The 19,165-nt window shown below is 41.6% G+C and overlaps 1 protein-coding gene across 5 annotated transcripts in view; it reads right to left on the bottom strand.

Moving 5' to 3' along the window:
* The window catches only part of DCDC2 (doublecortin domain containing 2), a 183,591-nt gene that overhangs the window by 76,201 nt on the left and 88,225 nt on the right, over positions 1-19,165 (bottom strand). The gene's annotated exons all lie outside the window — the stretch shown is intronic.

Raw genomic sequence — 19,165 nt, forward strand, 5'->3', positions numbered from 1 at the left:
TCTTTCACCACTGAGCCACCAGGGGAGCTTCCTCCCCACCCCCCCTTTTCTTGTTCTTAGGAAATGGGCCTCATTCAGCCTCCTTGACCTTCCCTGAGTTCCTGGGGGCAGGTTCAGGGAAGGGAGGGGGATGCAGATGAGGGAAGAAGAGTCAACAAACGACAGTACAGCCTTGGGGCAGGATCCTGGTTCCCTCTCAAGAGATACAGACAATGAGGGAGACATCTTAGACACCTAAGAGAAAAGCTATGTTCCTTACGCTTCTTCTAGAAATGAATACTTTAAAACTGAACAGCTTAGAGTCCTTCCTTGTGCTTCTCCCTGGCTTAATTGCACCCTAAACACAATCACCAGTAAGCTAAAGATGAGGCACCCTGAGCACAACTGTCTGTGTGTTAAAGATTCTCAGCACATGATGTTTTTCAGGAACCTTCCTAGTTTGTTCCCATCTTTGATGAATATGCCCTTTTGGCAGGTACTGTGAGTCTAGGCAGTAACCCCGAAGACAACCATCATGACCACGCCGAGATCTACTGACTCCAGCTTTGATGACTGAGTCCCCCGAAGAAAGAACAGTGCATGTCTGCCCCAATCCCAATTCCTATCTGAAAATCTGTTTTTCTCCTTTTTACTATAAACTCCCTGCAATTCTTCCCAGTGGGAGCACAGTCCTTAAGGCATTAGCCTGCTATGGCCTCCTTTGCCTGGCAAAGCAATACAAGCTATCTTCTTCTCCTTCAGCCAGAACTCTTGTCTCTGTGTTTCAACAACACCCATGGGCTGGACTGACAAACCATATTTAATAGCATCATGCTGGGGGCAGAAACAAGAGACAGGCCTGCACGGAGAAGGACCTGATAAAGCTGGGAAGACAAAGAACCAGTCCATGTGCAGCTGAGGGTTTAGGATATTTGTAAAGCTTCCACTGCCCAAAAGCAGCAAGGGCAACTTCATTTCAGTTAAGAAAATGGGAAGGAAATTGAATATTATAACAAGATAATGGGCTCCTGCTGTGCACAACTATTTTTTGTGTAAAGTCAGAATGTCTGCTCACAAAATATTTAATACTGGAATCAAGACAGCCAATAACAATGAAAATCATTGGTAAACACTTCCTCAGGTGACATTACTTTTCCCTAGTTGGAGATTCAAGTCCTTGTCGATCTCTGTACTAGACTACAGGCTGAAGTTTCACCATGAGTTTATTTTTTGTTTTTATTTTTGTTTGCTATTTAGGGCTGCATTTGTGGCATATGGAGGTTCCCAGGCTAGGGGTCAAATCGGAGCCACAGCTGCTGGCCTATGCCAAAGCTGCAGCAACACCCAGATCCAAGCCTTGTCTGCAACCCACACCACAGCTCACAGCAACCTGTATCAACCCACTGAGTGAGGTCAGAGATGGAACCACAACCTCATGGTACCTAGTCGGATTCGTTCCCGCTATGCCACGACAGGAACTCCCTCACCATAAGTTTATAAGGCCTTGATCTTCACCAGTTGGGGTTGGAAAGGAAGCAATTTGATGATCCGTTATAGCTATGCATCGGACAGGATTCATCAAGATAAACTTTTAAAGGGGAAAAAAAATAATGGCTCTTGTGCTTTACTCTAGTTCTCCTAGAGTCCTTTCCAAGACCAGGACCAAAAATGGATAGAACTGTACTGTAATCTTGTACAATGCTAGCATTTTTTTTTTCTTTTTAGGGCCGCACATGCAACATATGAAGTTCCCAAATGGGAACTGCAGCTGCTGGCCTACGCCACAGCCATGGCCACACTGGATCCGAGCTGTATCTGTGACCTATGCTGCAGCTGGAAGCAACGCTGGATCCCTAACCCACTGAACAAGGCCAGGGATCAAACTCGCATCCTCACAGACACAAAGTCAGGTTCTTAATTTGTGGAGTTAAAATAGGAATTCCCAATGCTAGCATTTTCTACATGGAGCTTCCAGGAAGGCAGGACATTTTACATAAATATATGGCACGTCATTGTACACTAAAGCTTGACTCTGTAGATCATTTCTCATTTACAGGTCACAATAAAAGGTACAATCACCAACTTTGTATTCTTATGGGACAGTTTCAAGGAAGAAGTGAAATATGCAGTAAATTATATTTCTAAAATACCATATATCCCCCAAAATTTTTAAATAATTTCTAAAATATTCCCTAACTACAAAAAAACTAGAGTTAAAAAAAGCAAAACAATAAAACCCCTATGTTTCCATATTCATGAAAAGTTCACTAGGGGGAATATTTAAATATCTTTTGTCAGTGTTTTTAAAGACTTAACAAAGCACCCAGAGAGTATTTCAGAAGATCTAATTTAAATAGGCCACCCTCCTCTAAGTTCTTCAAACTTGTGATTATTTACTTTGTGTCTTTCTTTAATTTAGTGCCTTATTTAAAAGATAGTGGGATATGTGAGTGTGCTGCATAGTCCACTGGCTTTATAATTGGAAAATATAATTTTCTCAAAAAGACATGGCCCAAATAGCCAATTAATATTTTGTTATTATTTAGTGGCTCCCATTTCATCTGCAAAATAAAATCCCAACTCCTTAGGCAGGTCCCCAGGGCCCACTGAGTTCTTTATCTGGTCATGTCATCCCACCCCAGTCCCATCACTTGACTGACCAGCCACCCACGTCTCAGAGCCTGGGAACGTGCCATCTCTGCCTGGACTTCCTTCTGTTTGTCTCCCTGGAGGCTTATTTCAGCCTCATTTCTAGAGTCTTCTCTGACCTCTCCCTGACCTCACCCACTTCCTTACCCCCAGGCAGAGCCACGCCTCTGTTATAGCACTGACCACAGCACAGAAGCCACAGCTGATTCTTCACAGGGACTCTCAGCTCCCTGAGGGCAGACACTGCCCTTTGTCCACCCAGCATGGAGCCTGATAGGCAGGTAATCAAGCAATGAATGAATGAATGAGTGAAAGATTAAATAAATGAATATATTCCACTGAGAAGGGACTGGAGAGTTCCAGTCAAGACAGCCTTGGAGGAGTTGCCGCTGTGGCACAGGGAGTTAATGATTCCGCTTATCTCTGCAGAGGTGCTGGTTTGAGCCCTGGCCTGGGAACTTCCATGTACCATGGGTGCAGTCATTAAAAAATAAAATAAAATAAAGACAGCCTTGGAGTCTGTCTTCTGAGACACGTCCTCTGTCTAAACACACAGCAATAAGACTGAAAACAGAAGAGGAAAAAAAAAAGATAGCATGAGTCAGAAAGAAGCTAAACCTCTCCATAAGCAAAAACAGACAGAGAGTCAAAATGGTAAGTATGGCCTGGGCTTATGAGTCCCTCTTCTGGAAAAAGGTATTTATGTGGGAAACTCCACACCTACAGGGTAACCAAGTCTTATTCCACTTGTGATAAGAACCAAAGCCAGGCCTGGTGACTCTGCATGCCCACCTCTGCAGAGTCAGAGAGTCCACATTTAATCCAGCTCTTCCACCTACTAGTTGTGTGATTCTGGGCAAGTTACCAAACCTGGGCCTCACTTTCCTTATTTGCAAGATGAGGTTAATAACAGTCCTGCCTCTCGGGGTTGTCAGGACTAAATGAGTTAATGTATTTAAAGTGTGCACAACAACACCTGGCACTTTACAAGTGTTGAATATTACTATTACTACTATTTTTTTTCCTTTTTTTCTTTTTTAGGGCCCCACCTGTGGCATGTGGAAGTTCCCAAGTTAGGGGTGGAATCAGGGCTGCAGCTGCCAGTCTATGCCACAGCCATAGCAACTTCAGATCCGAGCCACATCTGCAACTACGCCACAGCTTAGGGCATCACCAGATCATTAACCCACTGAGAGAGGCCAGGGATTGAACCCACATCCTCACAGACACTGTATCAAGTTCTTAACTTGCTGAGCCACAATGGGAACTGCTATAACTACTATTATTTTTGTTATTATCATCATCATTGTTAAGAAAATGACAAATTCCACTTGCCTGTTGCTACAGCTTATTTGGGGCCGAAGCCAAGTTTGGAAAGAAGGCCCAGGCATGGCCTGTAGCTATAAGCTGGACCAAGTTGTCACTGGATCCATGATTGATTCTGCCATGAACCGGCGATTGTATAGGACCCTCAAGCTTCTGGAAACAGATAGATGCAACCCCAAACCCACTGAAATGGGAGTGGGCAGTGAAGAGAGGTCAGGAGAGAGACAGACGAAGGTCTAGAGATAAAACTCAGTGGGCCCTCACCACCTGCTTCACAATTTGAGTTAATACTTCCAATCTCGATGCCTATTTCTCATTTCAGAACCTAGACCTATAATGATCATTACTAAGGCTTGTTATACAGCTTCCTGCTAAAGAGAAACCATCTTCTCATCAACATATATAGTAGCATCCAAAAAACCTCTGAACATACAACCCAGGTTTCTGCTTAAGAAGCAAAGAGTTGCCATAAACAGAGCATTCTCAACCTAGAAAGTAAAACCCAGAAGACTTCGAAAGGAATGGAGCATGTTGCTGCTAACAACGAAAATCTACTTCCCTTGCTAAAATCTCTAAAAGAAAATACAGAAATGAGGACTGTCTATGTTTGCTTCTAACAGTCCAGGTGAAAATGCAACTGAGTACAAAATGACCTGGAACCAAGAAGCCTAATCGAAAGATTTTTCTTAAAAAAGAAGTATGTGAGATTGGTTTCAAAATAAATCGGGCTGGTGGGAAAAGGACAGAAAACTTACCCACTGTAAAATTACATAAGATGAGAAGAAATCGCCTTGACCTTTCATTGCATGGCTGCCTCCAATACCTCTGACTCTCCTTCGTTTGACTTGGCCAAGGAGATGTCCATGTTCAATGAGAACCACAAATTTCCTGTCTGGAGGGTGAGGGCAGAATCGCCCTTAAGCAGAGTATAAAGCTGGTCTCCCCACCTGCCCGTCTCCCTTTCTGGGTCCTCGCTGGCAGTTCCTGTCCATCCTCCGCTCTGGAGACCAAAGCTCTGTAACTTTCTCTGGCTCCTATCGGTCTGCCCAGAGTGTCCAAGGCCTAACCTTCCTTAGCAATGCACTGTGCCCCAAATCATTCTTTCCTCCCCCTGCAAGCCCAACAGAATCCCTCAGTGCAAACTCATGTACCTAAAACTTAAAGCAACATGATAGACTGAGGCGACCCAGGTTCTCTCCTGCTATAAATACATAAAATTATAGATGAAATGTGAACTCAAAAGTTTCCTTCATGGCTGAGCTCAGAAGAAAAGGCAGTTCCTGGCTGCTGCACATAAAGAAGGGTGCCTCAGCAATTCAAGGGGAGATGGACAGAGATTTAGGCTTTAGGGTCTGGGGTCTAGGATTTTATTAGTTTACAAGGTAAAGGGCTGAAACCAAGAGCGGCCACAGCATAAAACTGGGACCATTTCTGGGGTTCCTAGTCTCTGACAAATGGACTTTAAAATTGTGCCCTAGAAGAGTTCCTGCTGGGTTACGAATTTGACTTTAGCAGCTTGGGCGCTGTGGAGGCACAGTTTAAATCCCCAGCCTGGTGCAGTAGCTTAAAGGATCCAGTGTCGCTGCAATTGCAGCACTGGTTGTAGCTGTGGCTCAGATTCAGTCCCTGGCCTGGCAACTTCCATATGTCCCAGGTGTGGCCATTCAAAAAAAAAAAAAAATGTGTACTAGACCAGAAAGCAGCAAGAAGCTTAGTAAGTCCCTGGGGTAATTGAGAAATCAAAATTCTAACCATGTACTATGCAAAAGGCTATAAGATCTAATTAACCGTAAAACCAGTCCAAAATCAGGAAAAGGCCCATGGTCTCAGCATAAGCAAATGCACCCTGAAGGGATGCTGCCTCAATCCTAGGCACACAGGACTGCTTTAGCAAAACAAACAAGCTTCTTGTTAAAGATTAGCTCACTATCAAAATTTACAAATGAGAGAGTTCCTGCTGTGGTGGAGCAGAAACAAATCCAACTAGTATCCATGAGGATGTGGGTTCGATCCCTAGCTTCACTCAGTGGATTAAGGATCCAGTGTTGCTGTGAGCTGTGGTGTAGGTCAAAGATGAGGTTTGAATTTGGCATTGCTGTGGCTGTGGTAGGCCGGCAGCTGTAGCTCCAATTGGACCCCTAGTCTGGAACTTCCATGTGCCTCAGGTGTGGCCCTAAAAAGCTAAAAAAAAAAAAAAAAAAAACAACAACAACAAAAAAACTTCACAAGTGAAGAAATGAAGGATAGAAAATAAACACCATGAGGGAGAGTCAGTAGACACAAAGAGAACTGCCACTCCCAAGGGCAGGAGTTAACAGACCAATTTTTACAGCAATTACTGAAAAGTGCATTCAAATGATTAGACAAATAAAAGAGAATAGAAGCAATGCTTAAAGAAAAGAACAGTACAAATAAAAACTAGCAGAGCTGGAAAAGGGTCACTTAGGACCTCTAGAAATGAAAAACAATGTCATTACATTTAAAAACTCAATGGACAAGATTGAATACCAAACAGATTAAACAAACCATCCCAGCTAAAGAGAGTACTAGTGATCTAGAAAACAGATCTAAGGAAATCACCGCAGTGCAGCACAGACAAAAGAGTAAAAATCATGAGAGATCAAATTCCATTTATCCAATTTCAAGAGAGCAAGTTGAGTATTTTTCCACAAAATGGTAGAAAATCACAAAATGATGTAACGTTTACTCTCAAAAGATTATATTTTTTAAAAAAATTTTGTTTCCAATGACTAAATTTTTTTAGTGGTAAAACTTTAAAGGAAATCAATTTCCTAACCCATTTAAATTATGTGCTATCCTATATGATTTATTTAATAAAACTCAGTGTAAGATCTGTCTTATATAATGTAATTTGGGAAATGCAAGAGAGCCAGTTTCTGGTTATTTGGTCTGTTTGTCTTACAATAACCCTTCTTTTCCTATATGTATGCATATGCTTCCTCTTGTTTTGCTTCGTGGAGCATGTACACTGAAGTGAAGAGAAACTGTTGTGAAATGAGTCCCATTTTCTCACTGATTTTCATTATAAAATCAGAAGTGCATATCCACAGGAAAAGGTAACCCAAATGAGATTAAAACACCCGGTAAAACAACTTATTAAGGCTCAGGCTGGTCTCAATATATGTAAAGGAAGTCAACTACAATTCTGTTTTAAAGACTCTCAAGAAAATTCTTTCCCAGCCAGTGCCTACTACCTGGAATTCCACTAAAATAATCTTAGCAGGTGCCAAACAACGACTTATTATTTGTAACTTGGTGCAGCTGAGTTTACTGTAGTCCTTTCAGTGGGTAATTTTATTGGGGAAGGGGTGGAACAAGAAATGGTTGGAAGGCTCTAGTCACCTAAAGATGAGGAATACTAGGAGTTCCCGTTGTGGCTCAGTAGTTAACGAATCTGACTAGGAACCCTAAGGTTGCAGGTTCGATCCCTGGCCTTGCCCAGTGGGTTAAGGATCCGACGTTGCCATGAGCTGTGGTGTAGGTCGAAGACACGGCTTGGATACTGCTTTGCTGTGGCTCTGGTGCAGACCGGGGGCTGTAGCTCCAATTAGACCCCTTGCCTAGAAACCTCCATGTGCCACGGGTGCAGCCCTAGAAAAGATGAAAGAAGAAAGAAAGAAAGAGGAACGCTAAAGACAGATATGCTAAAAAAGGGAAACAGGCTCTGAAAGAGAGGAAGGAGAATGCTCCAAACTTTCCAAATAAAACTCTATTCAGCCACTCACAAATACATGCTGGGCTCTCTTCAATTCAAATAAGGGTTGTTTATGTATCATTACCACACACACAAAGAAACTGGTTTAAAGGAGGGCAGCCTGGCACACCGGTACAGCCATGGGCTTTGAAGCCAGGGTGATTTGTTTTAAAACTCAGCTCTGGCTCTTAATAGCTGTGTGATCTTAAGTCTATTCTTGAACTTCTCTTCAGCTCAGTTTCTGCACTGGTAGATGGAAATGAAATACTTTCGGTTGCTGTGGGTATTCAATGAAAATAAGCTGTGAAGTGCTTAGCGGAACACTGGCACTAAGCAGCTGCTCCAAAAATTTAGCCATCCTTGTTACTGCAAAACATGTCACGGTGTAGTTCTGGGGAACAGGGATCTGAATTCAAACCTGGACCCCTTGACTTAGCAGATCTAGGACTCCACACACAAGTTACATAGTTTGCACCTCTTCAAGCCCCGGATTTCTTGTCTCTAAAACTGAGAAAGTAGCTGGCACTGTTATAAAAATTAAATTCTCTCACATGCATAGGGAATTTAGTATAGTGCCTGGCACATATAAGCCCTTAATGACTGGTAGGCACGATTTGCTCAAACCAGTTTAAGTGGCAGGGGATGTGTGATTAAGCCAAGGTCACTATATGATCTTTGGAATACTAAGACACTAAGGGGCAATTTTCTTTTTTTTTTTTTTTTTTTTTTTTTTTGCTTTTTTAGGGCCACACCCATGGCACATGGAGATTCCCAGGCTAGGGGTCCAATCGGAGTTACAGTTGCCAGCCTACGCCACAGCCAGAACAACGGAGGATCTGAGCTGCATCTGCAACCTACACCACAGCTCACTGAAATGCCAGATCCTTAACCCAGTGAGCGAGGCCAGGGATGGAACCCACAACCTCATGGTTCCTAGTCGGATTCGTTTCTGCCACACCACGACGGGAACTCCACTAAGGGGCAAATTTTAATTTGCAATTCCCTTGAAGGCAAAAACTTCTGTCTATTACATGCCTGACATTCCACACCGATGACTTACCCATATAAAAAGATATGCTGGCCCACCACATATAAAACACAAAATAAAAATGACTATAAACATTTTCAAACCATGAACTTCTGCATACATGCTAAATTAAAATGGGAGCTCAATAGGGAACAGGGAGTAAGATGTTTGAAAATATAAAGCATCTGTCTTCACATTATGGCAATTAACCTAAATGTCCTTACTCCTTCAAAACTGGAACTGCCAATTACCAATGTGCCACCCAGCGAAAAGCTTTAGTTTCCTTTTTGCATTTAATCATTTGAGGTAGTAGTTTTCAGAAATGAAACAGAACGGTGTAAAATGAGGTGACCATAATCTCGAAGGTTCCTTCTACGTTGATTTGTTATTCTTATTCAATACGTAAAAACTCAATCCTACAATAAGCTATTCATTCTGAAGTGACTCACTTAAGAACACTGATTCCCTAAACAAAGGGATCAGCAGAGTGAAAGGCTCTGCTTTCAAATTCTACTGCGAAGAAAGTTAATGTGAGCTAATTGCTTTCAATGCCTCCATAATTAAAAATATACAACAATCACAGCTCCGCAGAGATGGGTTAGACTTGCCGAAATCTATTTAACTGGCATAAATTACCCGAATTCTACTTAGGGATCTTATGGCTTGAGTTCCACATAGGAAGACAATTCTCTATTCACTAAGACACTTTTTGAAAAATTTATTCAATTGAGAAGTTCAATACAGCTGCTCTTTCTAAATGTTTCAAATAGTGAAGCCCTAACTTTGCTCACAGCTGTGCTGCTATGACATACGATCATCCAGCCTTTCCTGAAGGAATAAGTTCAGAAGTTTTCAAGCTGAGGGGTAGGTGTGTTAGTTGCAAATTGCCTGTATTTTAAGTATCTATCGCCATTATACACACACGCCTATTTTACCCAAACCTAAATAAGTGCGATCAAAAGTTTTCAAGTAAAAAACAAAAATGGGAGTTCCCGTCATGGCACACTGGAAACAAATCCAACTAGGAACCATGAGGTTGCGGGTTTGATCCCTGGCCTCGCTCAGTGGTTAAGGACCCGGCATTGCCATGGGCTGTGGTGTAGGTCGCAGATGGGCTTGGATCTGGCGTGGCTGTGGCTGTGGCTGTGGCCGGCAGCTGCAACTCCCATTAGACCCCTAGCCTAGGAACCTCCGTATGCTGAGTGTGGCCCTAAAAAGAAAAAAAAAAAAAAAAAGATGGAGAGTGAGGAGAGAGAGACTTCATGGAAAGGACTACCAATTATTCTGAGAACTCAGGAACGCTGTATGCCCAGTGCCTAGAGATTGACTTGTTCAGTGAGGGATTCTAGTTGCCTCTGACCCCATTCCCCCTTATATTAACTGCATTTAAGCGGCAGTATTATTTGAATTGTAATTTTAAGAGTTAAAGCTCTTTTCTATTTCTGAATGGGATCACTACTTGCAGTCTAAGAGGATGAAATATGTTGCGTAGGGAGGAAAAATAACTTACTCTACCCCCCCGCCGGCCCCGCCAACTGAAAATGCTTTGCTTGCCGTCCAGCTCCATGAGGATGAAGTCACAAGCCACTGCCGTCCCTGATCTTCAACACACCCTGAAAGGAGCTCAGAGTGGAGACCAGGAAGGAGGCACTCTGGGCTCTGGGAAAAAAAAAAAGGCAGAACAGGCCTTTGGATAGTCAGATATTTTCAGGAGAAGATTTTTGAAGCCCAATTGCTTGCATCTTCTCATATGCAGAAAAATATTAAAATCATTAACGGAGACACCTGCTCCTCGTGACTAGCAGCAAGCCTCTGCCAAAATGTGCACCTGACCGCACATATGCCCTTCACTGAAATCATATGTAATACAAACCTTCACCCCACCTCTTCGGAGCAGTTCCCCAGAGTTACCTGAGACACTGTCTCCCAGGCTATAGTCCTCATTTTGCCCCAAATAAAATTTACTCACAACTCTCATGTTGTGCTTTTTTTTTTTTTTTTTTTTTTTCCCCAGTTGACACCTGTAAGGTTTAGTGACTGGGGTTTGTGAAATAAACTGAGAAAAAAAAAAATTAACTGCAGAAAAAGCTTATTCATATGCATGTGGAGGCTTCACAGAAATGAAAACCCCCAAAAGTAGTTGGGCATGGGGAGCTTATGTACCATTTTAAGAAAGGGTGATAGACTCTAGAAAAGTGAGCAGATAAAGGAGGAGGAGTGGGGCTTCCAGGGGCAGTAAGGTGCTGGACGGTAAGTATGTGGGTGAAACTAATGGATGCCAGGGGTTATTTCCGTGAGGTGTGTTCATACAGTCTGAAGCCAGTACCATCTCCAGTGGTAAGAGTCTCCCCGGTGATGAGGAGTCTTCTCTTCCTGGTTTGGGAGAGGGAGACAACTTTATGGAGATGGAAATTGACCCTCTACTTTTTAGCAGAAAGGAAGAGGGGTGAGAGTTCCTGGGATGCCTGCTGTTTCCCAGTGGCCTTCAGCTCAAAATGTCTTATGCCGAAGTGGCATGTGCACATTCTGACCCCTGTCACTCACTTGAAGAACGACTATGCAGCAAGAGTGGAGATCAGAGTGGGCTCACTCACTAGCCGCTGCTGACAGCGGCCTGTGCTTTAAGCACAAGTGTAATTTAAGAGGCTTAATTAGTAGGCGCTACTGCTTTGTCATTTGCTAGGTTCTGACCCCAGTTCCTGGCAGCCTCCCTCTCCCATTCTCTTGACTTCATCTGACAATCTCCCACCTGAGGGAGTAAGAGGCGGCCATGCAGGCTGAGTGGTAAAAGACACCTGCTGGCAAAAAGAACCTCCAGGCAAGCTGGAGCCCCCTGAGCTAGAGGTCAGTGTAAACAGGTAACCAGGAGGAAAGAGGCCAAAATCTGATTGTCAAGTCCAGATCACAGCGCCAAAGGAGAAGAGAACAAGGCCAAGGGTAAAGAGAGGACAGAATCACCGGGCCTTGTCTGTTGTCAGCACTGCTGGCTGACTAAGGTCCAGGGCCAGGGTAGCCCCGCTGGGCTTAAAAGGCAAGGACCAGAGGAATGCCACAGAAGCAACGGCTTTGCAAACATTATACACTTCTTCCTCATGGCAATAAAAACATGTCCTGAACATTCAGATATTCTATGCATTCAACTTTTAAAACATGCTGTGCCTTTTTGTGCTATATGGCAAAAGTTATTGTTGGAACAAACATAATATGCACAATTTGCACACACCCATATATATAATATGTGAACAATCCTTTAAAAAGACTGCTTTAGAATGGAAATAGTACAAATTATTCTGCAAAATGTCATTTCCCAACTTACATTCTAATACTTATACCTATCCTATTAATTCAGTACTAAAAAAAAAAAAAAAAAAAGCAGGAAATATAAATCATATCCTTAAAGCACTACCATACCAGGCACCAAAATGACATAGCATGATGATGCATAATTATGGCATTTTCAAACAGCATTTGAGAGTGTGTCACAAGCGATGAAAAATGTAATTTATTTCTACTGACAGATATTAATTGCTCTGTGTTAGAAAATGTTCGAACCATTACTGATAAGCAAAAAATGGTAACATAAATGCCTCAAAAATAACTGCAAGGGAAGAGGTATAGTTCTAATCATAAAAACTCCCATAGCATAAGGAAAGGCAATTTCTCAAAGAGGACATCTATTATTAAAATTTCTAAGTCATTGCTGTGACACAGTAGAAAGAGGTTCAAATGTGAAGTTGCTTCCAGCAGGTCAAAAGTGTTATTTATCTCTGATACAGCCCTGGCTAATTGGAGTTTAGGATTTTGCCCTGTTTCCTTGGCAAACTGTCTTTGTTAAGGCAAAACTGGATGGTTGCAGGGGAACTTTCCAAATGAGAGCTTATGTGCAGGATAGATTGTTCCTTTAAAACTGAACCCCAAATGGTCACGAATGAATTTCACTTGGGGTCTGGCAGGGCTGTGCTTTTCTCTTGTTACTGCTAGGGCTCCTATTACTACTTCCGGTCTGCGATTTTAGAGATTATGGCATCTGGGCAACAATGTTAGGTTACACTGGCTTCCATAGCTGATGTGGCAAGGGGAAGGAGCAGAAATCTCATGGAACCCTGCTATCTTCAAGAGAACTCTAGGTAAGCTCCTCTGCTCCACTAACTTCATCACCTCCCCAACCTTGTGTTAACACCCATGCCCTTTTCATTACTAGAACTTGCCTAACCTAATCCACCCTTTGCAGCATTGCAGCCAGACCCTCTGGTCTCAGGCACCTTCTGAGACCTTGTGCTTAAATTCTGCCCTACATCCTAATGTTCCTATTTCTGTCAAAAGCACTCCTAGTCTTAAAAATCTAGGCTGGATTTGTTGAGTTATCATAGAATCCACCTTAGCTCATCCTCTAAGATTCTTCATTAATCTGTCACCACCTTACTATGCACATTATCATCTCAAATCACATCATTTTTCTAGGGCTTTTCTGGATTCTTTCCAATCCCATCCTATCAGATCACTCTCCCTAATATACTACTTTTACCACATCAGGCCACTGTGCACATACTCACAATCTCCAACCCCTTGCCTCCATGGCTGTGGGATAATTTCTAAAGGCATTGGGTCAGCAATTACGGCCCTTTATGATCTGACCTCAGCCTACCTCTATGGACCAGGCTGCCATCACTTTGCTAACTTTGTTCCCTCTAGCTAGTGTGATCTAGGAAATATAAACAAAGTAGTTAAGCTTTTCTGTTTCTGGATTTTCACTCAGGCAAATTCCCTATGAACTCACATCCTTGTTTCCCTTTTTTTAAAAAATTTCAGATCAGGAAGTTCCTACCATGGCTCAGCGGTAACAAATCTGCCTAGTATACATGGGAACACAGGTTCTATCCCTGGCCTCAGTAGGTTAAGGATTTGGTTGCCATGAGCTGTAGTGTAGGTCACAGATGTGGCTCAGATCCTGCGTTGCTGTGGCTGTAGCATAGGTCGGCAGCTACAGCTCCGATTCGACCCCTAGCCTGGGAACTTCATATGCTGTCGGTGTGGCCCTAAAAAGACCAAAAAGAAAAAAGAAAAGGAGACTTCCCTAATAAATAGAACCTCCTAAATCTGAAAAACTATAATGTATGAAAACTTAGAATAAACATCATTCTTAATGGTGAAATACTGAAAGATTTCCCCTTGGGATTAAGAATAAGATAAAGATGTCTGCTATCACTAACTCTATTCAATTCTGTACCAGAAGTTAAAAAAAAAAAAAAAAAAAAGTAAGGAAAAGGACTGTAAGAGTGAAAAGAAGTAAAACTGTCATTATTTGCAAGCAAAATGATACTGTATTTAGAAAATCCAAAAGAAACCACAGAAACTATTACCAGTAATAGTTAAATTTAGTAATGTTACTAGAAAAAATGCCAAATATGTAAAAATTAACCGTATTTCCAATAAATCAGCAACAAATAATTCTAAAATTTAAAGACTATTTATAACATGCAAAAGCATAAAATACCTATGAATAAATCTAATAAGAGATATGCAATCAGAATATACATAAAACGTAACTGAGAAAGATTAAGACAAATAAACGGAGGAACATATGTTTATGTACTATTTGACACATGCTTATGTGTTATTTTAAAGACTGGTCTATAAATTCAACTCAGTGCCAATCAAACTCCCAGCAGGTGAGTTGTGGAAGTTGAGAAGTATATTCTAAAACGTATATGAAAGTTAAAGGAAGTGGAATAAAAAAGACAATCTTAAAGAAGACCAAAATAAGCTGAAAGATTTAGACTAACTGGTATCAAGACTTATGACAAAGCTAAAATAATTAAGACAGAGTGGCAGAAAGATAAGACAATAGACCAGTGGAATAAAAGAGAGCAGAAAAAAATAGATTCACCCCTAGATAAACACCTAGTTTAAGACAAAGGAAAATGATCATGGAATTTTCTAGAAATTGTATAGCATCAGCTAGATATTCACATGAAGAAAAACTAATCTTGACTTCTACCTCATACCATATACAAAAATCAATTCCAGATAGATTGTAACTTTAACAGCAGAAAATACAACAACCAAGCTTCCAAAAGAAAACATAGGTGTTCTCGGGATAAACAAAGATGTTTTTTAAACAGGACACAGAAAACACCACTGCTAAAGAAAAAAATTGATACATTAGACTCGAAGATTATAGATGTCTACAAAAGAAATCTTTAAGATATTGAAAATACATGGAATGGGAGAAGCTATTTTGATATTGAACAAATGAGTCATTAACTAAGAAGTTCTGCTCATAAACATGGAAACAAGTAAGACAATAAAACAGAAAATGGACACAAGAGTTAAATAGAAACTTTACTAAAAAACGTATCAAAATGGCTAGAAGATATATGATAAGGCACTCAACTTCATTAGTCATCAGGAAAATGCAAATTAAGATCTAAACTGATGGTTCTCCAAAGAAGACTTACAGATGGCCAAAAAACACATGAAAAGATGCTCAACATCACTCATTATTAGAGAAATCCAGATCAAAACCACTCTGAGGTACCACCTTACACCAGCCAGAATGGCCATCATCCAAAAGTCTACAAACAATAAGTGATGGAGAGGGTGTGGAGAAAAAGGAACCCTACTACACTGTTGGTGGGATTGTAAATTGGTCCAACCACTGTGGAAAGCGGTATGGAGATTCCTCGTAAAATTCAAAATAGAATTACCTTTTGATTCAGCAATCCCACTCCTGGGCATCTATCCAGAGAAAACCACGACTTGCAAAGACACATGTACTCTGATGTTCACTGCAGCACTATTTACAATAGTCAAAACATGGAAACAACCTAAATGTCCATTGACAGAGGAGTGGATCAAGAAGATGTGGTACATATACACAATGGAATATTATTCGGCCATTAAAAAGAACGAAATACTGGCATTTTTAGCAATGTGGATGGACCTAGAAATTATCACACTAAGTGAAGTCAGCCATACAATGAGACACTGACATCAAATGCTTTCACTGACCTGTAGAATCTGAAAAAAAAGGACAGACTGAACTTCTTTGCAGAACAGATGCTGACTCATGACATTGAAAAACTTATGGTCTCCAGAGGAGACAGTTTGGGGGTGGGGGGATGTGCTTGGGCTGTGGGATGGAAATCCTGTGAAATGAGACTGTTATGATCATTATACAACTGCAGATGTGATAAATTCATTTCAGTAATAAAAAAAAAAAAGGAAAAAAAAGGAGAAAAAAATTGCAATGAAAGGAGTTCCCAGTGTGTATCAGTGGTAACAAACATGACTAATACCCTTGAAGTTCAGGTTCGATCCCTGGACTTGCTCAGTGGATTAACGAGCTGTGGTGTAGGTTGCAGACATGGCTCAGATCCCACATTGCTGTGGCTGTGGCATAGGCCAGCAGCTTCAGCTCCGATTCGACCCCTAGCCTGGGAACTTCCACATGCCGTGGTTATGGCCCTAAGGAAAAAAAAAATTGCAATGAAATACCACTACCCACCTACTAGAATGGCTAAAATTCTTTAAACTGACAATAATGCATGTTGGAGAAGCTGTGCAGCATCTGGAATATTCATACATCACTGATGAGAATGTGAACTGGTACAATCACTTTGGAATATTATTTGGCAATATCTATTAAAGACTAAATATGCATCTCATATTCAACTGAAGTACTTGCATATGTTCACCAACAATATATAGCGAAATGTTTATAGTAGCACTACTCACTAAAGCCCCAAACTGGGAACAACACAAAAGTCCATCAACCTTGGAACACATAGATAGTGCTATAGTAACATGACAAAATACTACACTGCAATGAGAATAACAAACTATTGATACATGCAACAAAATGAATGAATCTTACAAATGTAATTTTTAATGCACGTCAAACAGGTTGCAATATAGAGCATAATGACCATTTTTAAAAGCTGAAAAATAAGTAAAACTAATCTATGATGACAGAAGTCAGGATAACAGTTCTCTTTGGGGGGTGATGTCTGAAAGGGTGGAGGGGGCGGGGCCTCTGAGTTGCTGGTTGTGGTATAATCCATATTAGGTCTTTGTCCCCAATTCCTGGATTCCTGACACAGAACCCCTAAAACCCTTGAAATTTCCTGAGTAATGAGGGTGACAGAAGCATTTTTTGTTCTAATGAAGTGACTCCTAGTAGGCACCTAGATAGCTTCAGGAGGGAACTGATCGACAGAAAAACCAAGCTTTGGTGAAAAGTTTGGAAATTTCAGAAACTCTCTTTAACCTCCAGGGGAAGGAGAAGGATTGGAAATTGAGTTAATCATCAATGGCCAGTGATTTCATCAATCATATCTACATAAGAAATGCCCAGGTATGGAGAGCCTCTGGGATGCTGGGAGGGTGGCACATCTGGAGATGGCATGGAAGCTCCATGCTCCCCCTGCCACCTGCCTTGCCCTATGCATCTTTTCCATCCCACAGTTCTTGAGTTGCATCCTTTATAATACACCAGGAAGAGGAAAGAGAGCACTTTCTTGAGTTCTGGGCAGGAGTGAAGGGGTATGGAAACCCTTGATTTTGCAGTCAAGACAGACAGAAGTGAGGGTATTCTGAGGACCTGCCACTTGCAATTGTCACCTGAAATGAGAAACGTAAACCTACGAAGCCTGATGCTAACTCTGGGCAGAGTCAGAGTTGAATTGAATTGTAGGATGTCTAGTTGGTGTTACTGAGTTGGAGAAATGGTGTGGAAAACACACCATGTATTTGGTGTCAGGAAAGAAAAAAGAAAAAACCTTGCACCGATAATCTTCTATTTCTTAATCTAGCTGCAGGTTACATAGATTAATCAAGGTGTCTACTTATGATTTGAGCACTCTTCGTATAGATATATAACATGCATGTTTTGTGTCCATGAAAAGTTTATTTTTTTAAATGTGCCCAGTGTATACCAGTGTGTGTGTCTGTATAGCCTGGCAGATAGTGGGATGCTCAGGTAAAGAGAAAATTCAGATATTTCTGTTGCTTGGAGCTTAATGGAATAGATCACAAGAAAAACATAAACAGAAGAAAGTGAGTGGCCTGGGTCTCCGTATGAACAAAAGCGGGATGCATCAGGAGGCTGACTGAGCCTTTACAAAATTTTGTGGGGGAGGGGGGCGAGGGGGGGCTCAATTTAAAGTTATGCCCCATCATTTAAAGTGAGAAATTAGAAATGTGAATAATCTCTAATCCAAAGTGGCTTTTAAATCCTCTATTAATGGAAAATCCGATATCATGTAGACAGCACAACCCAAAGAATAATTTCACATTATAAATTGAGGAAAATTCATCAACTCGAGTTTTAATAGCCTCCGTTTTTTAGTGGTATCTTCTTAGGGCTGTTATCTTGGCAGCACAGCGCACCAATTCAGGGGCCATCCGACCATACTGGGTTTTTTTATTAAATTATAATGAGATTAAATTTTTTCAGTTTTCTCCACTCAGAGACATATATAGCATCTCAGCTTTAATATTGTTTTCAGTCAAGTACGCAGTCTTTTCCGTAACCTACTACCTCTCCTCTCCTTGAATTTAAATAAAATGCCTCCACTTACATGGCTGTATATCACCTTTACCTGGATGCTCTGGCAGGCAGAGACTTTGTGAAGCTGTCTGCCACTGGGAGATGTTTGATTAGCAGATCTGATTTAATCAAGCTAACTTTGATTAAGAAACATTGTAAATAACGACAATGCCTAAATTCAAATGAAAGTACAGCAAGGAGTTCTCCTTATGGCTCAGCAGGTTAAGAAGCTAACACAGTATCCATGAGGATGCAGGTTTGATCTCTGGCCTCAATCAGTAGGTTGAGGATCTGGCACTGCCGCAAGCTGTGGTGTAGGTCACAGAGGCAGCTTGAATCCGGTTGCTGTGGCTGTGGCTGTGGCTGTGGCGTAGGCAGGCAGCTGCAGCTCCGATTCAACCCCTAGCCCAGGAACTTCCATATGCCACAGGAGCGGCCAAGAAAAGAAGGCGGAAAAAAAAGGCACAGCAAAAAAATCATACAATGTTGGGAAAAAATTCAGTCATTCTTTCATCACACTTTACAGAAAACTAACCAGATGCTGGGCTCACAAAGATGAATAAGGCAATAATAAGGAGGGGTCCGACCTGCATGTGGCTCATGGATCAGTGGAGAAAGGCACGGGGACAAATGGTTCTACTGCAATATAACAGGCATTACGGTAAAGTCACATGCAGCTACTGGAGCCAGAGAGGAAAGGCTCAACGAAGAGTGTCAGGACCAAGTTTACAGAGGACGATGCAAAGGGGATCGTAAAGAGAACAAAGCTGATGGGAACTGGGAGGGTAGTCTAGGCACACGTGAAGGATACAGTGATGGCTCGTGCAATCAGGAAAACTCTGGAAAGTTCTGTGTGCCCACTGTGCATGCAGGAGGCAGGTGGAAGATGAAGTTGAAAAGAAAGCTTCTGAAGGAATTT

The sequence above is a fragment of the Sus scrofa genome, chromosome 7, assembly GCF_054392235.1.
Source record: "Sus scrofa isolate SSC_HxYL_T2T_F1_AM1 chromosome 7, Sscrofa_HxYL_maternal_Yorkshire_Landrace_v2.0, whole genome shotgun sequence".
Taxonomy (NCBI): domain Eukaryota; kingdom Metazoa; phylum Chordata; class Mammalia; order Artiodactyla; family Suidae; genus Sus; species Sus scrofa.